We start from the raw sequence: 6,526 nt of genomic DNA on the forward strand, positions 1-6,526 counted from the left end.
GAATATATGAAGCAAGCAACAATAGAAGTGGCTTGACATTTCCATGTCATCAAGCAGCCCATGTGAGTAGTGTCATGCCATGCCATGTCATGAGTTTTCATATGCTAAATCATTATATAGATCATGTAATTTCTTATTCAAAAATGTATTGTAAACTGGAAGTCCAAAGGACATGTACAAAATATGAAGAGTCAAGTAAAGTTGAAAAGTCATAGGAAGTCAAAGAGTCATGACGGTAGTTAAAGAGTCACAAGGGAGGTGAAGCATAACCCCATTGGTTATATATACACTCTCACTATATGAGTAAATTATTTTTCACCTTGGCTCCTCCCATAAGGCATTATATAGACAAGCTATTTCTTTTGAGGAGCAAGTGGTGGCTCCAACGCTCCACTATTGGAGCTAGTGGTGTTCGATGTATGCTTGTGTCTTGGGAATTGTACTTAATATATGAAGCCTGATGGCCAACAAGTTCTTCATGCATGGATTATGAATGTTTGTAAGGCTATTATGTGAATGTTTCTTTTCACCTTTAGTAAAGTAGTTTAACTATTTTTGTTATTTTAGTGCTTATCATATTGAGAATGTGTTGTAATGGTTGCAATGTCTCTCGCATCTTTGTGAACTATTTTGTTGGATTTTAGACAACTATCACTCGCTTGTGGTGTTTATTTTTGAAGGAATACCTGCACTCGTCTCTCTTGATGACAATTAGAGCCAAGGAAAATATTTAAGAAACTAGCAAACATGACATATTTTGGATGGGGCTCCTATCCCAGACGATGTGAGGTCTAAATTGGACCGCATATCGGGGAGATCCCCTTGAATGTTGGTGGGTCCAGCACTATCAACAAACCATAAAAGAACCTTCAAGAAAACTTAGAAAACAAAAAAACACAACCTAGAAAACAATACAAAAAATCTTCAAAATAAATGCGATGAGACAACTCTTAGATTTATGCAAAAGATATTTGCATGAGTCTGGCTAAACCTAGTTTTTCACTGCATGATCTTCTGCGCTTGTAAATTTATGCTAGTCTTTGATATCCGATGAAACTGAATCTGAATGGTTTAGTGAGGTTGAATTTATTCTATGTTGTACGTTTGTATACGAGAAACCATGGGCACTAGGGTTTGTTGAGAAAGACAAATTTGAAATGTTGTGGTTCATCTTTAGTTCTAAGTCATATTCTTGGTCAGGTATAGGTAATTCGTGAAGGTGTGAGACTTCAGCAAAGTTATCACCATTCTTGTTACATGTACTGTGTTGGGAAAAATTAATTGCTTAATAAATGAATAAAACAACTAATCTCCTAGACATTAATTATCAACCCGAGGAGCGTCTTTTTATTTCAAGGCAATCAACAAAATATATGCATAACAAATACCAACAATTAACACTAGTTTTATACGATTGTGTTCAATACTATCAATCTCATTCAACAAGAAATAAATTGTAAGACTTGAATAATAAAACTAAAATGAAAAAGAAGAAAGTAAATGACGGGAAAAACAATTATGCTAATCACAAAACTTGAATCATTGCTAAATTAAACTACACATTTCTAAATTGGAAATTTAATCTATTACACTCAACAAAATTCAAATGCTAATCTAGAGTAATAAATCAAATGAAATCTAGTAATTAGATGAAATAACAAATTTGGAAAATGCAACAAACAACAAATTACTTGATTAAAATGGAAATTTACTTTACAGAACAACGATTGAAATTAAAATAAGCAAGGACACAACTAAACTACTGTAGGTGTACAAGGCAACACCTCGTCCAATTAGTGGGCCCAACTGCCCAAGACTCAGTTCCACCTTGAGAAGTAACTCAGATCAGATTACAAATAACGGATGTAGAACTCAATGGATAACTTACTTCATTAAAACATATGAGAGAAATAATTACAGCATAATGAAGCTCTTAGCTTTGTCTCAAATTCAACAACTGTTCATCCTCTCATCTCTCATCTCTTATCTCTTCTCCTACATCCTATCTAACAATTTTCAATCTCCTATCTTATAATTATCCTTCCATTATCCCCCCAATTATCCTCTAATTCTCCCCCTATTCTCCTTCTCTCCTTGATCTCTGTTATCATTTAAATACAAAAAGAGCAAAGGGAAGTTACAACAAAGTTGATTACAAAATTATTTCCATTACAATATTGGATTGATTACATAAAATTAATAAACAAGATCAGATCTGAAATATCTTCTCATCATAATTCATTTGGAACAAGTCGAATATGGTATTGCAATTGGAATAATTTAGAAAACGACCACAATAACAAATCTGAGAAAGTTGTTTTCAAAGAACCTTTTGTTTCTCTTAATATAGATCGAATTTTGGAAAACTACAAATTAGAAAATTAATTCAATCCGTTCTGGACAAAACCCATGTTTCAGATTTCTAGATTCTCCTTCATTTGTCAAACGTCCAATGAAAATCTGTCACTTCTTCTTCAAGCGAATTTGTGAGTTGGAATATTTAATTATGAGCTGGAGACCAAATTTGCAATCTAGAAAAGATCTTGGAGGCTAAAATCATGAGTGATATTAAAACAAATCAATTAATAAGCCATCATTAATAAAATCATGCATAATAATCATCAATTTATTAAAAACAAAAACAAAAGAAAAAGATAGTATTTATTCATAAGAGCATAAATAATTATAAAATGGAATTATATGATAAATTATGATAAATGACATGATAAAGAACAGATGTTAAAAAGTGATATTAATAATGACAAATTAGTAGCCCAACATACTGCTTTCTTCTTCTATGAAAGTAATAAATTTGGATGCCTCTTGATGATTTTTAGTATCTAAGAAATAAAAAATTCCAAACAAGTCCTATACTGGGGAATTAGTAGCTAAATTCCCATGAGAGATCTCATGTGAACTGAATATATCACACAGTTTATCTCCAATGGGAGTAGCTTCGTGATCCTTCCCAGATTTTATCATGTTAATGCTGAGGGAATGAATTAACAAGCTGGGATCAGATGCAGCTGCCACATTGCTAGACCTTCCTTGTACCGACATATTCAAATGCTTACTTTTTTAGAACTGTTAAACTACGTACTGAAAATAATCGAAGCAGTGTCTTGAAAATCTCAGTCATAAATAAAAGTGAATTGAATATAACTAATGCACACATCTATTGTCTGCAAGTGAGTTCAAATTCGTAAAAAAGTATTCAGTGTTAAAGACTTACAAAAAGTGCTTTTGCCTCTCCAACCATCTGCCCTTTATTGTTTGACCAAATATTTTGGAAAAGTAATCACAGGAAACACAAGAACAAGTGCACCTGCTTTTACATCTAAATAACCAGTTGTTATTGTAAGTTGCTAATGCGAAGAACAACTACACCTTTTACATTGGAATAGCCAGTTGTTAATGCCAAATATCTCTCAGTTATCGAGAGGGAGTAATGAAGTTATTCGTGTTCATATGATATTAGTGGAACATATGAAAAGAATGTAAAAAGATTGTAAGAACTCAACTTGAATTTGTTTATGCTGTCAGAAAACATGAAATCAAAACACACAGGACCGACCTCACACTACAAGAACGCAGTACTACTTTCGATATCCATTTGCTTGAAATGTCGACTGTCTTTTAGAGTACAATTAAGGCATGAAACCCATGCTTTCCTCCAACTTCAATGCAAGATCATCCTTTCCTTCAAGACCAATGGAGGATCTGTATTTCGAGACTAATTATTTTGATAGAAAAATGCAACCTCAGGGAACCGAATAGGGATTCTGTGAATAGGGTATGCAAGGGAAAGTAGGTAAGGATACTACAAGGGCTTGAAGGTGTCAGGAAAGAGCCGTGGAGGTAGAGGTGGAAGGGTGTTGAGTTGAGCTTCAGTCACATGGAGTATAGAGAGTGGAAAAAGGTAGCCTTTGCATTTTGCAAAGCATTGACAATTGTATTTGTTTATGTCATATACAATGCGAGTGTTAAGGACCCCATATAACTCAGCAATCTGACGCAGTAGGAAATGGCAAGAGTTAACCGGCATACTATAGGGCATTAAATGCCCGGCTACATGCCCCCGTTAGCTCTTTAACACGCGCTGGAGGTGATAGATAAATAAAAAATACGCGCGCGCTTTAAAGAGCTAACGAGGGCGCATGTAGCCGGGCATTTAATGCCCGTAGGAAATGGTTTTACATTTTCCTTGCTATTCACCAACTGACTAATCTCTGTGAATTTCCCATACGGAATTTATAACATGTTGTTGTCGTGCTAAAGGATTCGTAAAATGAAAATGGGGGTAGAGTGGGAGGTGATGCAGGCAATTTGCAGTTGCATTGATTCAACAGTATGAGCCATTGATTACATCGTCACATCATCTGCTTATTCAAGTGACCACATTTATTGTTCCATTAATGTTGTCATCTTGGTAATAAATTTACCAAATATCTCTTTCTGCTACCTACACGCAAAAGTCCAATGGTTATCGCTCATAAATAAGCCCAAATAATGCCATTACAGGAGGCGATGACTTCATAATTTGGCATAACATACATAAGTGTTCATCTCACAATTTGTTTTAATTAATGTTGAGATTCATATGTACAGAAATTGTTAATTCGGTCACAGAAGCTGGAATGTTGGTATCCTCTATTTTTTTCATTCCAATGGGAGAAGAATAATCTAGTTTGTCCTGGCCCTACATTTTCCTGAAGTATATATTCAAACTTGGTCTTGTTTCTAGTTGGTTCATAAACGTTTCAAAATTTGATAAAAAACTGAAATAAACTAGAGTACCAAAACCACACACAAGTGTTCAACCTACTTAATATTATCAAATGTCGATGTTTCTTGGATTCAAAGTACATCTTTGTTAATGTGAATTTATTGGATCTATATCTATCGACCTCTCTTAATAATGTGCCATGAATTCTTTACTACATAAAAAAATGACAACGAAAAAATTTTTACACACAATATATGTGCACATTTTGGAAAAACAAAACATTATGGAAAAAACAACTCCATAATACATTAATACGTGAAAATTTTGAATTATATAATCATGGTAGTACCAATTTCTTTGTCTTCATATCACAACCATGGTAACACGGCTTACTAATTTCCTTCATTTCCATTGCAATGTTTGGAATACAAAAGGACGGTTTTACAACTTTCGTTAGCCTTTTCATGGATTTGTCACTTTTACATGTTACATAGTTTAGGGTAGTTTAGCCAAATTCCAGTGAATTTTAGCCATCCATGCCTTTGTATACAAAGATTACAGCGTCCTTTTATTATTATTGTCCGGGACAAAAATTGTTTAGAGTAGTGTTTTAAGTTGGGGCATTTATTAGTGCGAGGGACAAAAATTGTTTTAAATGGTGTTTGAGTTGGTATATTTATTATTCTGAGGTACAAATTGTTTTAGAGGGTTTCAGCTAGACAAAATCTAGAAAATTATAGTAGATTTAAAAGTGTTTAAGTTTCATTGAATTTGTGCAATTTTGGTATTTATAATTAGGTGGACGTTTTTTTGATTTCACATATTTATTTTTGTTGAGATAAAAAGTATTTCAAGAGGTTTTGAGATCTATGGATTATTTGTATAAGCTTCATTAAAGCATTTTGCAAATAGGTAGATGATTCTTCCATCCAATATATGGAATGGGTTGGACCAAAAATGTATGTTATTTTTATTAAGATATAGGACATTTATTATTGTTAAAGATAAAAACTTAACATATAGCACATTTATTATTTTGGGGAGTAAAAACTATTTCAAAGGGTGTTTTAGGCTCCACAATATATAAAATCCCAGTGATAACATTTTGGAATGAGATAGATCATTCTTCAATTCAATATATGGTTGGGTTCGGAATTACATTTTTTATAAGTATATAAAATATTTATTGTCTTATGGATAAAAAATAGCGTCCAAGCTTTCCTAAATTTACACAATCCTTGAGACATGATGTTACAATTGAATAGATAAATTTTCTATCCAATATTTAAACTAAACACATCTAACATATAAATTATCCTTAATTTGGATTCATTCTGGACCTAGAAAAATATTAGTAGAACATTTCTTGTTACTATCTCATACTTGTTAATGACCTTGGCTCTTGATTTTTCTCTTACATGTTTTATCTCCTTTGGTCCTTCCCTTTACACTTTGTACAAGTTTGAGATAATTTCTGATGGTTCACTTCAGTGCCCCTTATCAATGTTGGTTGATCAAAGACGATAATGAAACTTCATGTACTTTTTTACACACCTTCAACAAAGATACCCTTTTCTTTGGTATGTAGCTTAGTGACTTGGTTAAATCCACGTGTTAGCTTTGTTGTAATGGAATTATTGGTAGAAAGGATATCTCTATGTTGATTGGGGCCTCCCACTGTGCCACCACATTGTTATTTTAGTGTTGTCGTTATTATTTGCGCTTAATAGGTAATGGGAAGCAAAGATTAAGGATTATGAAGACATCAAAGAAGCTAATAGCACTGTGGGAAGCATGAAT

General features: G+C 33.2%; 1 pseudogene; it reads right to left on the reverse strand.

Annotated features, from left to right (window-relative positions):
- Positions 1-901: 901 nt before the first annotated feature.
- On the reverse strand, positions 902-3,289 carry LOC149261670 (uncharacterized; annotated as a pseudogene).
- Between the last annotated feature and the right edge of the window lie 3,237 nt (positions 3,290-6,526).

The sequence above is a fragment of the Pinus tabuliformis genome, chromosome 6, assembly GCF_031772625.1.
Source record: "Pinus tabuliformis cultivar Carrire ecotype Pingquan chromosome 6, CPIR1, whole genome shotgun sequence".
NCBI lineage: Eukaryota > Viridiplantae > Streptophyta > Pinopsida > Pinales > Pinaceae > Pinus > Pinus tabuliformis.